The sequence below is a fragment of the Neofelis nebulosa genome, chromosome 18, assembly GCF_028018385.1.
Source record: "Neofelis nebulosa isolate mNeoNeb1 chromosome 18, mNeoNeb1.pri, whole genome shotgun sequence".
Taxonomy (NCBI): Eukaryota; Metazoa; Chordata; class Mammalia; order Carnivora; family Felidae; genus Neofelis; species Neofelis nebulosa.
The window spans coordinates 1,142,345-1,159,728 of NC_080799.1; the positions used below are offsets into that span (position 1 = coordinate 1,142,345).

Here is a 17,384-nt window from a genome sequence, read left to right on the forward strand (position 1 = left end):
GCCGTCCCGGAACCGGAAGCCACCCTTGCCACCCTCGGCACCACGACTTCCAGAACAACCGGAAGCAAAACAGCACGGGTTGGGCGGGAGGCGCCTGCGCGGTGCTTGCAGCGCCCTCTGGCGGCGGGAGGCCGGCCGAGCCTCGCTGCCGGCGACCTGAGTGGCACGTGCCCTCTGCAGGTGAGGGTGACGCGGTTCAGGGAGGGGGTCGCGGGGACTCGGAACCGGAGGTGCTGCACCTTCAGGGTCCCGCCCTCCCGTTTGGCTGTCAAAGGCCAGGTTTCTGGGATGCCCGCGTTGGGTCGAAGAGGGAGCCCAGGGCTGCGAATGGGCACGTCTGCAGCGGGGATCCCAGCCTCAGTTTCCCCGCCTGCACAGTGGGGCTCTGCTGCCTCTCCCAGGCCTTTTGAAGGCAGAGGACGTGTCCACCCTCCCGGAGTGAGGCTCCGTGGCGCCGGAACCCCCCTCCCCCCCCCTCCTATCAGGGGTCACCGTGCGGTCCTCGGGTCTCCCGACGCAGCCCCACCCTGCACCACGAAGGGACGAAGCCGGAGCGACTGCCCGGCCCATAGCCTCACTGGCCAGTCAGGTGCCTTCCTCTGTAGAGTGGGCGGCCTGGCGTGAAGGGACAGGCCGTGGGAACCCCGAGCGCGGCGCTCCTACCGGACCTGAGCTTTGGCAAAGCAGCGGTCTGCAGTTAAGGGACCTTCCTCGGTGGCGACTGCAGGTAGGGAAGGGCCGAGCCTCAGGGGAGGAGGAGGCAGTGGGGCCCAGGTGAAGACCTGCAAAGGGCGGTCAGTCAGTGTGGACGCGTAGCCAGCCGTGTCCGCAGGCGGGCAGTGACCAGACGGGGGAGACGGGCCCACCCTCGTGACGGTCACGTTCACAGGAATGGATGTGGGTCCCCACGTGTGTCTCAGAGGGACACAGGAGGGCACACCACTGCAAGCCGTTTAGCGCATGCTCTAAAGCAGGGGGCAGGGGCCTTGCTGGCCCCACCGGGGGTCCCTCTGTCAGCGGTGGCTGGTAGAACCGATGGGCACAGCAGGCACGAGCGAGGATCCTTTGTCACGGGGGGGGGGGGGGCTACTGGGAGCCCAGAGCCATGTCCCCTGGCGTGGCCAGTGGGGGCCCTTCTGCCAGGGGAGGGAGGCAGCAGTGGGGTCACCTTGCCAAGGGCAGTGGAGGGTGTAAGAAAGCCCATGGGAGGTGCCCGGTGCCCTGTAGCGCCCCCTCCCCCCAAAGAGGCGCCACGTTCCCTGCCGTGGTCGTTGTCCTTACTCAGAACCACGGGCCCCAGGAAGCGGCCGGCAGGTCCCGGGAGCTTGGCAGCCCAGGCCCTGCCCTCAGCAGGGGAAGGCTCTAAGGGCCAGGGCTGGAGGGTGGAGCTCTGGTCCTGGGATTGGTGCCGTGACAAGAAGCGCCGGGAGCTGGGAGACTTTTCCCCGACTCCTTCCCCAGCCCCCCAAGATGAGGACCCGACAAGGCGCCGTCTGCAAGGCGGGAAGCGGGCTCCCACCAGACACCAGGGCTGCGGCACCCGGATCTTGGACTCCCGGCCTCCAGAACCATGATGAGGAAATGTTTGCTCTTTGGCCCCCACCTGGTACCACGCCGTAGCCACCACAGCCGAGACCCCGTCCGAAGCCCTCCTTCTGCCCACAGCAGGAGCGCACCTGCTTTTCTGGGGTGGGAGAGGGACGTGGGCCCTCATTCCAGCAGGTGGCCGTGACACTCACAGTGCAGAGGCCGCCGGAGGCCTGGCGGTGTGCCAGCCACACCTGCCCGCAGCCCCCCACGTTCAATCCCTGCCCTGCGGGAACGCCAGGACCCCGGGCCGGCGCCCTGTGCGTGGGCTGGGAGGACAGGGTCACCGCCCGGTCCTCGGTCCTCAGCGTGGGCACGGAGTAGGGCTCAGAGCAGAAGGGCGGCCGCTGCACCCGGCGAGGACAGACACCAGCAAGTGCTGGCCAAGATGTGGCCCGGCGGTGGGAAGGGGCCGGGCTGCCACGGGGCCCTGCCAGAGTGCTCCCGAGCGTGCACCCCAGAGAACTGGAAGTGCTCAGATAAACGCCTTGCACACCCATGTTCCCGGCGACACTGTTCGCAGCAGGCAGAAGGTAGAAACAAATGTCCAGCAACAGATGAACAGATAAACAGAAAGTGGTCTGTCCCCATGGTGGAATGCTATTCAGCCATAAAAAGGAAGGAAGCACCATCCACGGCACGAAGAAGCTCGAAAACATGCCGTGCAAGAAAGACCACACATTGTCTGGTTCCATTGATATGAAAAGCCCAGGACAGGCAAATCCCCAGAGACGGAAGGCAGATTAGTGGGCGCTGGGGGTGGGGAGGGCAGCGGGGGGGGGGGGGTGCTGCTGAGCGGGCACAGGGTTTCTCTCCAGGTGATAGAAACGCCTGGAATTTGAGGGTGGCTCTGGACGCACAACGCGTGAAAACACCAAAAACCTCCAAATCACACACTTCAAAACGGTAAATGTTATGGTTTGTAGCCCAATAAAGTTATCGAGAAAAGAGCCAGAAAAAACTTACTTGTCTCCAACCTCGCCGATGTATAATTGACAAAATTTGTGGGTATTTAAGGTATGACGTGCGACGTTTGATATATGTACGCTGTGCGAAACGATTGTTACAATCCAGCTGATTAGCATTTCCTTGTTCTCACACAGTTACATAGTTTTGGAGGGCAGTGAGGTTTTGAAACAAAGCTGTCTGAGACCCCAGCCTCTGTGCCCGCTCTGGAGCCTGCCGTGCCCGCTTCCCTCCCCGTCACTGGGATGGCCCGCCGCTCCTGCTGAGCTCCAAGCTGTGACTCAGCCACTGTGCCACCTGACGGGGGGGGGTGGGGGGGTGCAGAGACAGACTGCCGCTGCTGCCCTGCCCAGAGTGCAGACCCTCGAGCAAGGTGGTGACCGTTGTTCTTTTAAGCCCCTGAAGCCTAAATGAAATTTGAGGGCCGCCCCGGTGGCTCATTCAGTAAGTGTCCAACTTGGGTTCAGCACACATGATGATCTCACGATTCGTGGGTTCAAGCCCCACATCGGGCCCTGCACTGATGGCACAGAGCCTGCCTGGGATTCTCTGTCTCCCTCTGCCCCCCCTTCGCTTGCATGCTCTCTCTCTCTCTCTCTCTCTCTCTCGCAAAATAAATAAACAACAAAAAAAGAATCTTTTAAAACAAGTCGGGGGACGTGTTGTCAGAATTTGCAAGAAGAGTACCGAGTACTAGACAGCCTTCATCCTGAATCCCAGAACATTGTCTCTGCTCTATCCCTTTCTCTCCATCCATTCACAATTTTTTCCTGAACCATTTAAGAATGAGTAGCAGAAGATTCCTCTTCACCCGTAAACGCTTGAGTGTGTATTTCCTGAAAACAAGGAGCTGTTTTATACAATAACCGGACTATTGTCAACATCAAGACATTAACATCAAAGCAATGCTTTTCATTAATCTATGGCTTTATCAAGGCCCCATCCACTGTTCCAGCAATATCTTTAGGGCAGAGACAATCCAAGATTCTGCATTGCGTTCCATGGCCCTATCCCCCCACCCCCACCCTTGTAGCCTTTCTTCTGGAATAGTCCCTGAGCCCTCCTGGGTAATTCACGACATTGGCTTCTTTCTTTCTTTTCTTTCTTTCTTTCTTTCTTTCTTTCTTTCTTTCTTTCTTTCTTTCTTTCTTTCTTTCTTTCTCTTTCTTTCTTTCTTTCTCTTTCTTTCTTTCTTTCTCTTTCTTTCTTTCTTTCTTTCTTTCTTTCTCTTTCTTTCTTTCTTTCTTTCTTTCTTTCTTTCTTTCTTTCTTTCTTTTTTTCTTTCTTTCTTTCTTTTAATTTTAGCGCGAGAGAGAGAGAGAGCAAGCTGGGAAGGAGGGCAGAGAGAGAGAGAGAGAGAAAATCCCAATCAGGCTCAATGCTCAGTGCAGAGCCCAACATAGGGCTCGATCCCACCCCCCTGGGATCGTGACCTAAGCAGAAATCAAGAGTCAGACACTCAACGGACTTAACCACCCAGGTGCCCCGACACTGACATTTTGGAAGGGTCCAGGCCTGTTACTGTGTAGAATTCCCCCCGATTCGGGCTTGTCTGCTGGTTCACAGTTAGGCTCAGGTTACACATTTCTGGCAAGGACAGTGCAGAGACGCTAACTTCTTCCCCATCAGTAGGCACGTGACCTTAAGTGTAACTTATCTCACTCCTGGCAATAACTTGATTACTTGGTTCGAGGGGTGTCTGCTGGATTTCTCCCGTCTTTCACCCTCCAAACGTTCAGCCGCTCCGTTTCAGCTTCCCTGCTGACCCGTGCCCGACGCCGTCACGACGACCGCAGTTGGCCGGAGGCGCTTCTGTGCTTGCCTCGTCCTCCCCCGTCCTCGTCCTATGTCGGGGAGAGCTGCCCTCCCCTCCCCTCCCCCCCCACCCCTGCCCGCAGCGCTGGCCCATGACCTTCCCCTCAGGATGGACTCGAGGATTCCTCATCCAGCAGATTCAATCCTTCACTATCTTTGTTTATCGCAGGCACAAGACACTCCAGATCTGGACAGTGGGGTCCCGCGAGGCTGGCTTGTCGTCTGCTGACGCGACTCCATCGTGAGCGAAGCTCGTCCTTACTTTTCGAAGCCACCGAGTGTGGAGGTTGTTTGGTACAGACGGCTGGGCTGGGAGGGTGGGAGGAGAGACGGGGAGGGGAGCAGGTCACGGGAGAGGGGCAGGTGCCGGGCGAGCCCCGGGCAGGGGGCTGGGGCTGAGCGTCTGCTCCCACCGCCGACGGCTGCCAGCTTCCCCACCTGCCCTTCCAGGCTGCCCCGGGGAGCGTAGGGGAAGAGCCTCCTCCAGGCTTCCCCGGGCGGGCGGAGCTGGGCCGTTGCGGGCGGCAGGGGCCGGGAGGAGGGCAAGAAGGGCCAAAGCAGAGCCAGACTCCCGAGTCTGCCGACGTTCTGCCCAGTGCCAACCGCGTGCGGGGGGAGATGGGACGGCTGGCGAGAGCCGGCGGAAAGTGGGCTGTGCCCGACCTCTGACCTCTGACCCAGGATTGGAGACGCAGGCTCTGGCTTGACCACCCCGGAGGCGGTTTTCTTTGACGAAGAAGCTCGCCCGTGGGGGGGGGGTCCCAGGGTCCGGGCGCAGGGGGACCGCCTCTGCCCAGGTCCTGCAGATCTCCCCGCCCAGGACCCGCCACCGCGTGCTGCCTGCAGGATCCCCGGAAACACACGCCCCTCTTCGCCCTCAAAACCTCCCAGCCCCACCCCTTCCTCCGAGAAGCCCTCCAGGTTCCCTCCCCGGGCAGGCCGTGCTGCTCTTCTCCTACTGCCTCCGCCACCGAAGCTGTACCCCGGACTCCGCCATGGTTCGTGGGGGGGGGGGGGGGGGGGGGGGGAGGGCTCGCGGGGGACACTGAGGCGGCCCCGTCCCAGAACCGAGTGCAGGGGCCCGGGCCGGGCCCAGGGGTCTGCCTTCCACGGCCTCCCGTGGGTGCCAGCACGGGTGCCTCCCTGAGACGCACTGTGTCACGTCCCGGGGCTGCCGTGGCACATGCCGCAGACCGAGGCCCAAACCGCGGGGGATGATTCTCTGCAGGTGCAGGGGGCCCGAGTCGGAGGTCAAGGTGTCAGGGCCGCGCTCCCCCTCCGGCTCCGGGGGAGGGTCCTTCTGCGTCCCTCCGGCTTCCGGAGGCAGCTGGCACTCGTGGCCGCTCAGGGAGGAGCTGGCATCCCCAGCCCTTGCCGCCTCTTTCCGTGGCCTCTGCGTCCGTGTCTCCCCCTGTCCTGTCAGTGGCCGAGGGCCGCCCGGATCCAGGGTGATCGCAGACCCTCACCTGACTCAGACCGCCAAAGACCGCTTCCAAATGTGGCCCGACTGTGTGGGGGGGAGCGTGGGCGTGTGTCCCTGGCTGCCACGTGCCGGCGCCTCGTGGGGCTCTGCTCTCTGGACTCTGCTCTTGCTGCTTCCCATGTCAGGAGCCCCCCCGCTCCCACATCAGGAGCCCCCCCATGTCAGGAGCCCCCCCGCTCCCACTGCTACATCAGAGCCCCCCCACTCCCACGTCAGGAGGCCCCCCCACGTCAGAGCCCCCCCCTGAAGTCCCACATCAGGAGCCCCCACTCCCACGTCAGGAGCCCCCCCACTCCCACGTCAGGAGGCCCCCCCACATCAGAGCCCCCCCCTGAAGTCCCACATCAGGAGCCCCCCCGCTCCCACATCAGGAGCCCCCCCATGTCAGGAGCCCCCCCACTCCCACTCCTACATCAGAGCCCCCCCACTCCCACGTCAGGAGCCCCCCCCACGTCAGAGCCCCCCCCCTGAAGTCCCACGTCAGGAGCCCCCCACTCCCACGTCATGAGCCCCCCCATGTCAGGAGCCCCCCCCCACTCCCACTCCTACATCAGAGCCCCCGCCACTCCCACGTCAGGAGCCCCCCCATGTCAGGAGCCCCCCCACTCCCACTCCTACATCAGAGCCCCCCCACTCCCACGTCAGGAGCCCCCCCCCACGTCAGAGCCCCCCCCTGAAGTCCCACGTCAGGAGCCCCCCACTCCCACATCAGGAGCCCCCACATGTCAGGAGCCCCCCCGCTCCCACATCAGGAGCCCCCCCATGTCAGGAGCCCCCCCACTCCCACTCCTACATCAGAGCCCCCCCACTCCCACGTCAGGAGCCCCCCCCACGTCAGAGCCCCCCCCTGAAGTCCCACGTCAGGAGCCCCCCACTCCCACGTCATGAGCCCCCCCATGTCAGGAGCCCCCCCGCTCCCACATCAGGAGCCCCCCCATGTCAGGAGCCCCCCCACTCCCACTCCTACATCAGAGCCCCCCCACTCCCACGTCAGGAGGCCCCCCCACGTCAGAGCCCCCCCCTGAAGTCCCACATCAGGAGCCCCCACTCCCACGTCATGAGCCCCCCCATGTCAGGAGCCCCCCCCCCACTCCCACTCCCACATCAGGAGCCCCCCACACGTCAGAGCCCCCCCCTGAAGTCCCACGTCAGGAGCCCCCCACTCCCACGTCATGAGCCCCCCCATGTCAGGAGCCCCCCCGCTCCCACATCAGGAGCCCCCCCATGTCAGGAGCCCCCCCACTCCCACTCCTACATCAGAGCCCCCCCACTCCCACGTCAGGAGGCCCCCCCACGTCAGAGCCCCCCCCTGAAGTCCCACATCAGGAGCCCCCACTCCCACGTCATGAGCCCCCCCATGTCAGGAGCCCCCCCACTCCCACTCCTACATCAGAGCCCCCCCACTCCCACGTCAGGAGGCCCCCCCACGTCAGAGCCCCCCCCTGAAGTCCCACATCAGGAGCCCCCACTCCCACGTCATGAGCCCCCCCATGTCAGGAGCCCCCCCCCACTCCCACTCCTACATCAGAGCCCCCGCCACTCCCACGTCAGGAGCCCCCCCATGTCAGGAGCCCCCCCGCTCCCACATCAGGAGCCCCCCCATGTCAGGAGCCCCCCCACTCCCACTCCTACATCAGAGCCCCCCCACTCCCACGTCAGGAGCCCCCCATTCCCACATCAGGAGCCCCCCATGTCAGGAGCCCCCCCCACTCCCACTCCTACATCAGAGCCCCCCCACTCCCACCTCAGGAGCCCCCCCACGTCAGAGCCCCCCCTGAAGTACCACGTCAGGGGCCCCCCACTCCCACATCATGAGCCCCCCCATGTCAGGAGCCCCCCCCACTCCCACTCCTACATCAGAGCCCCCCCCACTCCCACTCCTACATCAGAGCCCCCCCCACTCCCACTCCTACATCAGAGCCCCCCCACTCCCACGTCAGGAGCCCCCCCACATCAGAGCCCCCCCTGAAGTACCACGTCAGGGGCCCCCCACTCCCACATCATGAGCCCCCCCATGTCAGGAGCCCCCCCACTCCCACTCCTACATCAGAGCCCCCCCCACTCCCACGTCAGGAGCCCCCCATTCCCACATCAGGAGCCCCCCCATGTCAGGAACCCCCCCACTCCCACTCCTACATCAGAGACCCCCCCACTCCCACGTCAGGAGCCCCCCCACATCAGAGCCCCCCCTGCAGTCCCACGTCAGGAGCCCCCCACTCCCATGTCAGGAGCCCCCCCACGTCAGGAGCCCCCCCTGTAGTCCCACGTCAGGAGCCCCCCACTCCCACATCAGAGCCCTCCCACTCCCACGTCAGGAGCCCCCCCCCCAAGTCAGGAGCCCCCCCCACTCCCACTCCCACTCCCAGATCAGAGCCCCCCCACTCCCACATCAGGAGCTGCCCCCCCACGTCAGGACCCCCCCCATGTCAGGAGCCCCCCCCATGTCAGGAGCCCCCCCCACATCATGAGCCCCCCCACTCCCAGTCCCACATCAGAGCCCCCTCCACTCCCCCATCAGGAGCTGCCCCCCCACGTCAGGAGCCCCCACTCCCACGTCAGGAGCCACCCCACGTCAGGAGCCCCCCACTCCCACCTCAGGAGCACCCCCATGTCAGGAACCCCCCCCACTCCCACTCCTACATCAGAGCCCCTCCCACTCCCACGTCAGGAGCCCCCCCACGTCAGAGCCCCCCCTGCAGTCCCATGTCAGGAGCCCCCCACTCCCACATCAGAGCCCCCCCACTCCCATGTCAGGAGCCCCCCCACATCAGGAGCCCCCCCACTCCCACATCATGAGCTGCCCCCCCCACGTCAGGAGCCCCCCCCCGCCTCACTCCCACGACAGGAGCCCCACCCCTGCACTCCCACGTCAGGAGCCCCCCACTCCCATTCCCATGTCAGGAGCCCCCCCCACTCCCACTCCCACATCAGGAGCCCCCCACTCCTACATCAGAGCCCCCCTCCCATAGCTGCCTTTATCCATCACCGGTCTTTGCTCACGTGGCCTTCTTCCTTCGCCCCCACACCCACGGCCCCAACGCCCCTGGACCTAGCTGGCACCTGACAACCTCCTGTCACTGCTGAACCGCTGTTCGTCCCCCAGTGGGCGGCCTGCACCACTGTCCTTGCGGCCTCCTGCTGCATCCAAGGGCCACCCGCCAGGACCAAGGAACAGCACCCACAGAGCGAGGTCCTGGTCAGGGAAGCCAGGAGCGTCAGGAGCCGGCACAGGCCTGAGGGGCAGGTCAGGGGGGCAGACGCGTTCATTTTTACCGCGTCCCAGGGTCATGGCAAGAACCGTACCTGCACCTGGCCCTGCCCTGACCTGGCGACTGGTGGTTCGGGTGACACCAAGGCCGGGGGGGGGGGGGGCATTCCCTGCATCAGGGACCAGACGGGCAGCTCCTCCCAGAAGCTGAAATGCCAGGCTGGGTGGCTGCAGGGTGAGGGAGGGACGGAGGTAAACAGGGACCTGCCAGCCCCCCAGGGGAGACGGGGAGAGTGGCGGGCCGCAGCTGCCTGTGGCCTAACTGCCTCCGGGCCAGGAAGCAGCCGGTCAGTGTCCCCAGCCCCAGCCCCGGCCTGGCCCTTTCCGGCACTCAGGGTGGGGGGACGGGGAGAGGAGACCCAGGGCTCCCCGGGGCGCTGGTCGGTTCCCAACTACCTCGTCCACTAAATTTAGAAACTGCTTCACCCCTGCCGGAAGCCCCACCAGTCTGGTGCCTGAGTCTCAAAGCCATGAGTCAGCGGTTATCAGGACCTAGATGCCCGTGTGCTGGGGGGGAGGGGGGGGCTGGGGCAAGTTCGGAGACCCGTCTACACTCAGGCGGAGGTTTCTGGAACTTCCTCTGCTAGCGAACAGTCCGTTGCAGAGCACGGGACGCCGGAATCCGCCCGCGAGACGCCCCTGCGGTGAGGCTGGAGGGCTGCATGCGAGGGGGCCGTAGGGACCGCGCTCTGCCAGTGCCCAGGAAGGCCGGGGCCCTGGCAGCCGGGCCGAGCGGTGTGATATCTGAGACTCGGCCGGGCAGCGAGCGGAAGCTCCGGGGAGGCAGCCTCTGGCTGGAGGCGGGAAGTACTTTCCAACAATTGTCTGAAAATAGAACGGGCTGGCTCACGAGGAAATGAGTCCCCCGTCACGGGAAGGGAGCAAGCAGCCGCAGGAACAGGCACGGGAATCCGAGCTCTCTGACCCCGGGAGGCCCCGAGTCCTGGGTTTCTCACCTGCGGGCACTCCCAAGTGTTGGGGGGGGGGGGGGGTAGAGGTAGAGGAAGCAGGACTGGGGTCCGGGCACCTAGCACCCAAACGTGCTGCCGGGAGGAAACACTGGTGGTGGCAGAGAGCAGTTTCTCCGGGACCCTGAGTGCGCAAAGAGTCGCTGCGGGGAACGCGCCTGGTCCCATGGCAACTGTGCCCCTCTGGCCGGGCCTCAGTTTCCCTTTGTCCTCAATTAGGGTCAGGGTAGAGGCCCTCGACGTCACACGCTGATGTCCCAGGGCTCAGGAGCTCGTGCTCTGGAGACCCCACCCCGCGTAACCCACACTCCCGGGACCCAGGCTGAGGCTGAGTTCAGGGCCGCCCAGCTCTGGGCTCCGGAGTGAAAACGCAGGGGAGCCGGCTGTGATCTCCCCACCCCTGCAAGCCTTTGAGGGGGCACACTCGTGTCAGCCACGGAGGGCAGGGCAGATGAAAGCTGGGTGCTCCCGGGGCCCCTCTGCATGGCTTGTCTCTGTGGGCCCCGGGGCTTCTGGGGGCCACAGTTTAGGAACCAGTGCAAGCAGGGCCGTGGACTGAGGAGTAGGGAATCCCTTAGCCCAGCGACATACTCCCAGGTAGCACCTCACCCACATTCCCAAGTTTCCCCTGGAAAGGCTGAAGCTGAAGAGGGGACGTAGGGTTTCTTTGTTTCTTTTTTTTTAATTAAAAAAATATTTATTTGAGAGAGAGAGAGAGGCAGAGAGAATGTGAGACACAGAATCGGAAGCAGCTCCAGGCTCTGAGCTATCAGCACAGAGCCCGACGCGGGGCTTGAACTCACGAACCGTGAGATCGTGACCTGAGCCGAAGTCGAGAGTTGGACGTTTAACCAGCTGAGCCCCCCAGGCACCCCTAGGCTTTCTTTGGTGGGAGCTCTTGGGGACACCCTGTGACCGGTCAGCAGTGGGGGGGGGGGGGTGGGGAGGGCAGAGGCCAAGGGCATGGGGCTGGGTAGAGATCGCAGCCCACGTCAGGCAGGACCGAAAGGTGGCATGGATGGGGAAAGTCTCGTCCCCCAGGTGCGGCATCTCCTCAGGGGATGACAGTCCCTCGGCCTGTGCCCCCTCCTTCTCTCTTGGTCCGGGGGCTGAGTGGGAGTGGGGTGGGAGTGGGGTGGGGTGGGGTGGGAGGGACCCAGAGCAGTGACTGCAGCCCTCCTGCCCTGCACAGCACAGACCTGACTTCACACTTTGTCTCACTGTCCCTATAAGCCCTCCAAGTGTCCCCAACGCTGTCCTATTGGGGGCGGGGGGGGGGGCTACAGGTGGTTTTCTTTCCTTGTTTGGGGTTCAAGTTTTCTGCAAAGAGCATATTAGTAGGTTTGAAACGAGAAAAAGACCCTCCTTCGCTTTTCTTAAAAGTAAATAAATAACGTAAAATAAACGTCCGAGGAATTCCACGCGGTGTCCTGACGGCAGCCGCAGCCCGTGTTTCCTTCGCAGAAAAGTGCCACCACACACTCGTCCTGCGCCCTGACTTTCGGTGCCGACATTCTGGTCAGGGACAAGGTGTCCCAGGTTGGGGCGGGTCCAAAGTGACCTCGGGCTCAGTGGAGGCACAGAAAGGAGTGTCCAGATCTTGGCATCTTGACGTCAGGTGCAGATTGGCGTTTCTCGTGGTATCGATCATTTACAACCGACGCTTCCACTGGATCCTCTGCTGTGATGTGTTACGGCCAGGTCGACGGGGCTCGGCTGGGTGCTTCTCGTCCTCGAGCGTCCCTGCTCACCTGCTCGTGACTCGGGCTTCCGCACCACGTGGCTCTGGGTTCCCAGAGCTGCTTTGCGCTGTGATGCATTAAAATAAGAAAGATACGTCCGTCTTCCCCCCGGGTTCCTAAAAGCCTTGGTGTTTCCCGAATGGTGGGAACCTCTTTTGTCATCCCCGATGAGCCCGCCCTGACCTTACCTGAGTTTGCACTCAGGAGGTGACTACTGGTGGGGCCATCAGCTTCGGGGGCGGGGGAAGGCCGTGACCGTGGCCAGCGTGATTAGAGGCCTGGGCCCCCAGGGAGGGGGCGGAGGCGGCCGCTCCGGGGCGATGGGCAAACCCAAGGATGTGGAGGATGTGCCTGGGCAGGGCGCAAAGGCCCTCGTCCCTCTTCTCTTTTCTGGTCCATGCGTGTCCTCCTCTGATGCGTGTCCTCCTCTGACTGTTCCTGCCTTGTTTCCTTTACGGTAACGCTGTCACCCTACGCGTGACGCTCTCACGTCGTGAGCAGCACTGTGATGGCTTCCATCGCAGAGAATTACTGACCCTGAATCTGTCGTCAGCCGGGCAGCAACGGGCGCAGCCTGGGGACCCGGGGCTTGCGCTGGCGTCCGGGGACATGGGGGCAGCTTGGGGACGGAGCGCCTCACCTGTGCTCTGTGCCGGTGCCTAGCGGAGACAGAACTGAATCGTGCGACGCCCAGCCGGGGCTGGAGAGCGGGAGAAATGGTTGGCGTTTGGGAAAACGCGACAATTTGTTTCGCGATGCCGGACGTAACGCCCGCCGTCCTCTGTCGGCCAAGGCCATGGGGAAGGTCTGGCCAGGCTCCTGGTGGGAAGGCACCGTCCCGGCATCCCTAGAAGGTGCAGCTTGCTGTGGTCACGGAGCTTGGCTCCCGGCCGGCCCCGGTAAGGGCCACGCCCTCCGGCGTGGACACGCAGCTTGTCTCCGTTTGGCAAGACCAGAATAAATGCCTGTGTCCGGGCCTCTCGCCGGAACCAGAGCCCCCTGCCCGGCTCCTCGGAAGGGTCTGATGAATCCACAGTAAGGACCTCCCCCGGGGTCTGGGGCATGAGAGCGAGAGAATCCGCGGCTGCTCATCGATACCGTTGCGGTCGTTTGGGGGTGAGCGAAGATGGCTGTCCCGCTGAGACTTCCACGTCCCGCTAGTCACGTCGGTGCCAGACCATTCTCTGTCTGAGGGGCCTGCTGGCAGCCGACCAGGCTGGAGATTCTACCAGGAGGCAGCAGGAACCTCGCCGGACTGCAGAGAGGACGGACCTGCCGCCCGGGGCAGGTGGGAGGGGTCGGGAGAAGTTTGTTCTTCAGGAATCTTGACCCGGTTGCGCTCAGAGTGTCGAATGGATGTCAACTTTATTACTTCATCAATACCATCATCCTGGCGACGGGGGTCTTTTCGTTTGGGAGCGTTCGGCAGCTTACAAAGAGCTCGCTGCGTCTGACCCTCAGGCAGTCCTCCTCCCAGTTTAGGGACGTGGAGGCAGGCTCGGAGATCGGGCGTCCCGCCCGAGGCCACACAGGCGCCCCGTGCCAGGGGAGCACCGGGGAGACAAATTCTGCTCCCTCGGGATCTGCGGTGAGGGAGGGGCCCCTCTCCCCCCACCAGCAGAAGAAAGATGGTTTCCAGACCGGCCCCTCCCCAAGCCCAGCCGACCCAGTCCTCCACCCCAGAAGTGAGCCGGGGACAAGCAGACGGCGGCTCTCGGCCACCCCCAAGTCACCCGGTAGCCATCGCTGCTTCCTGGCAGAGGACCCAGGGTTGGTGGGGGGGGGGGGGGGTCCGGTGCAGGGAAACGGGTGGGACCCGCACGCGGGGGGACGGGCTGAGGCCCTGGACACTCCGCAGCGAGGCTGAGGACGGGCCCTGAGAGCAGGTGGACCCCGGCCGAGGCAGAGCTGCCGGCTCCCCGGGCGCGGGGAGGGGGGCTTCCCCTGCCAAGCTTCATCCTCCGGGGGCAGTCGTGGCCGGGAGGGCCGAGGAAAGGGCATCGCGAGCACCAGCACCGCCTGCCCTGCGCTGACGCATGACTCATCCGTTCCGGGGCAGCAAACATCCGCCTGCAAAGGCTTCCCCCTCACAGGGCGTGGGGCGCAAACACCCCGCCCCGCTGACTTCCCAGAGGGCCCGGCCCGCCCCGCCCTACCTTGTCCCCCAGGCCCGACTGTCCGAGGCCCAACCCCCACCTTTCCGGGGCCAGGGTGCCCCCTCGGGGGGGCTGGAGTTGGCCTGGCCCCTGCCTCTCCTCTTCCGCCGGAGGAGTCAAACTCGGGGCCTCGGGGTCCCTCCCGTTCCCCCGGACCTCCGCCAGGGCCACCGGAGTCCGCCGGGCGGCGCTGCCAACGTGTGATTCTCTGGAAGGAGGGCGGGGCCGCGCGCACAGCTGGTCGAGGGGCAGGTGGCGCCTCTCGCCGGGGCTCCCCGGGGGCTCCGACGGGCGCTTTATCTGGTGCGGGCAGACGCTCGTTCTGACCTTGTCCTTCCTGCGGCGTCCGCCTGGCAGGTACAGACGGACACGCGGACACACGGGGGTCTCCCTCCCTCCTGGCGCCGCAGGTGGCGCAGGCCACCCACTCACGCGGCGCTCACGAGACTCACGCGCCCGCGCACGTGACCTGGCGTGTGCCTCGCGTGGGGCGCCCGGGTGCCCGCGTCCCGCCGCTCACCTGGCCGATCCCTTAGCGAGGACGTGGCCGCCTCACCTTTTGCTGTCACGACCGGCGCCCCCGCGATGAGCCGCGCGCGCCCCAGGTCTCACACGTGAGCAGGTGCGCCTGTGGCAGCCAGCCCCTGGGAGGGGGGAGGCCGGGTCTGGGGACGGGCAGGGTCCACGGGGAAGGAGCCCCCGGATTCCCCTCCTGCACCCCCACCGGCGGCCGCGGCCGCCTGCTCCCCACGCCTTGCCCGACGGCGACGCCTGATTCTGGATTCTGATGGCTGCGAAATGGGATTTGGATACCGTGTTAACGTGCACCACTCTGATCACACCCAGCTTTCTCTGTGTTTGTCATTTTATGTTTTTTTCCTGAGGGATCTGTTCATATCCTCTGCCCCTTTCTATCGCTTCCTTTTATAATCCTAGGAGCCTTTTGTAAATTAGGGAGATAGACCTTTGTGATGTGGGTTGTCAATATTTTTTCCTAGTGTATGCTTTGTGTTGTGACTTTGCTTATGGTGATTTTTGCCTTAAATCTTTTTTAGTGTGTCTGGGGGTTTATTTTAGAGAGAAAGAGCAGGTGAGCAGGAGAGAGGGGCATAGAGAGAGAGAGAGAAAAAAAAAATCTTAAGCACACTCCATGCTTAGCATGGTGATGTGGGGCTTGATCCCATGACCCTGGGATCATGACCTGAGCTGAAATCAAGAGTCGGAGGCTCAACCGACTGAGCCACTCAGGCACTCCCAGGGCCTGGGTCTTTAATTGTGATTTAAAAACATTTTTCCTGCTCCCAAGTTTTCTAAGGAGTCATTCGTGTTTTCTGCAAATATTTTAATGTTTTTTTAAATTCATTTTTTATTGCAGGAAAATATTTATAAGGTTTACTATTTTTTTAAGTTTATTTACCTATTTTGAGAGAATGAGAGCAGGGAGGGGCAGAGAGAGAGAGAGAGAGAGAGAGAGAGAGAGAGAGAGAACCCCAAGCAGGCTCCGGGCTGTCCTTGTAAATCCTGATGTGAGGCATGAACTCACAAACTGTGAGATCATGACCCGAGCTGAAACCAAGGGTCAGACGCTTAACTGACTGGGCCACCCAGGCGCCCCAAGATTTCCATTTTCACCACTTTTAAGCGCACAGCTGAGTGGCACCCAGTACGTTCTCGTTGTGCAAGCGTTTCCACAGCCCATTTCCAGAAGGTTTTCATCACTTAACGGCTTCTTCTTAAGACCGTCAGGTCTCTGGTCCATTGGAAATGTACAATACTGATGTGCGGTGAGGACCTCTTTTTGTAAATGGTCGTCACGCTGTTTCTACATGACTCATTGAAAAACCCACCTTCCTTCTATTTTACTGAGCCCGTTTTACAGTTGGGGAAACCGAGGCCAGGACGGTGCAGTGAGGAGTGCCCGGGTCACACCTGCACCCTCCACCTCGTCCCAGCCGCCCAGGGTCCGGCTCTTCCTGCCTTCGGGGAGCTGATGTGGGAGAACCTCGGAGCTGCTCTCAGAAACCAAACGTTCTAGAAGACGCTGAGGTCCAGATAGGAGAAAGTGGACGCGAGGAACCAAATCGTTCACAACCCGAGGGGCCGGCAGCCCCAGCTTTCCTCTGAGGAGGCCCCTTGCACATCCGAGGGGGACGTCGGGGCGGGGGTGGGGGATCGACCCTGGAGCGGTGGGCCGGTGTTGAGGCGGTCAGCAAACACCCGTGTGCCCGGTTAGCCCCCGAGGCCCGGCACGCCCAGTGAGAACGAGGTCGCTCAGGAAGAGGCCCATTTCTCCGGGCGGCTTCCTGAATACCAAGCCACTCTGCGGCGCTAACCGTGGACCACAGGCCCACAAACTTCCTGGCACTTTCTCCTGCCTGTTTCCTGGAATCCCCCCCACAAGGCAACTGAGGCTCTTGAACGCCCTTCAGCAGGTGCAGCCGTGCCCACGGGAGGCCTGTGGTCGCCCCCAGAGCCCTGGCGAGTTTCCTCCGCTCTTCGTCCGGAACTCAGACGTGCAGCCTCGTTAAGGCAGCTCGCTTTTTCTGCAAGACGGACCCAGGAACGGTCAAGGGGCTCGGCCTCCCATCCTAGTGCTGGGGAGGGGGGTGGCGCTGATGGGCTGGTGGGCCACGTGACTTGGGAGGCGCCAGACATCCCTACCTAACAGAAGTAAATAAAACCAACGGATGGCCAAAGCCGTCATCGTTGAGTTTGTTGTGTATACACCAAAAAGACAGTTGGCAAAGCCGGGAACACCCAAACCAAAACACGGAATGGGGCTCGGCGGGGGGGGGAGGGGTGTCCTTAGGGAGCGGCTTCTATGGTGAGAAAGCAGTGTTCATTCTCCACAGGGTTTGGTTTTCGTATCAGAATTTTCCTAAACAGCAGGGAATTGGTTAGCGGTCCTCTCACATCAACCTCGGGAAAGAGAGGAAGCTTTGCTCTGATTTTCAGAGGCACAATCAAGAAATGACTCGGGTCAAGTTAGCCTTGCAAAATCCACTATCTTCGGCTTCGTCGGTATGACCAAACTGGTGGTATCTGTTCGGGGAGTTTGCAAGGTGGGTCTCTGTTTGTTCTGGATTTTGAAAGAGGGGTCCCCTTTCTGGTGGCTCTGTCAGTGGGGCTCCCTCACCTTCAGACTTGCTGAGTCCTCAGGCCCAAGGGCCGTGGTCACAGTCTCCGTCATTTCTGTGGTTCTTGTTGATTTCATCCAGGGGATTGGTCCTAATGGGTACCATTCGGCACACCAGGAGTTGCCTACCGCATTTCAAACCCTGGAGAGTGTACAAGATACTGGAGAGGCCAGCATGATGACAGTAAGGGCAGCAATACCCGAGGACTGAAAAGTTCCCCGGAGCTGAGGTTCCCAGGAGCGAAGATGTCATAATTCAAATG

At 62.5% G+C, this 17,384-nt stretch overlaps 1 long non-coding RNA gene across 1 annotated transcript; it reads left to right on the top strand.

The window, feature by feature from the left end:
* Positions 1-22: 22 nt before the first annotated feature.
* On the top strand, positions 23-10,690 carry LOC131501276 (uncharacterized). Its single transcript, XR_009256734.1, has 4 exons — positions 23-180; positions 4,538-4,662; positions 5,050-5,366; positions 9,707-10,690. It is a non-coding gene; the product is annotated as an uncharacterized LOC131501276 (long non-coding RNA).
* Positions 10,691-17,384: the final 6,694 nt, after the last annotated feature.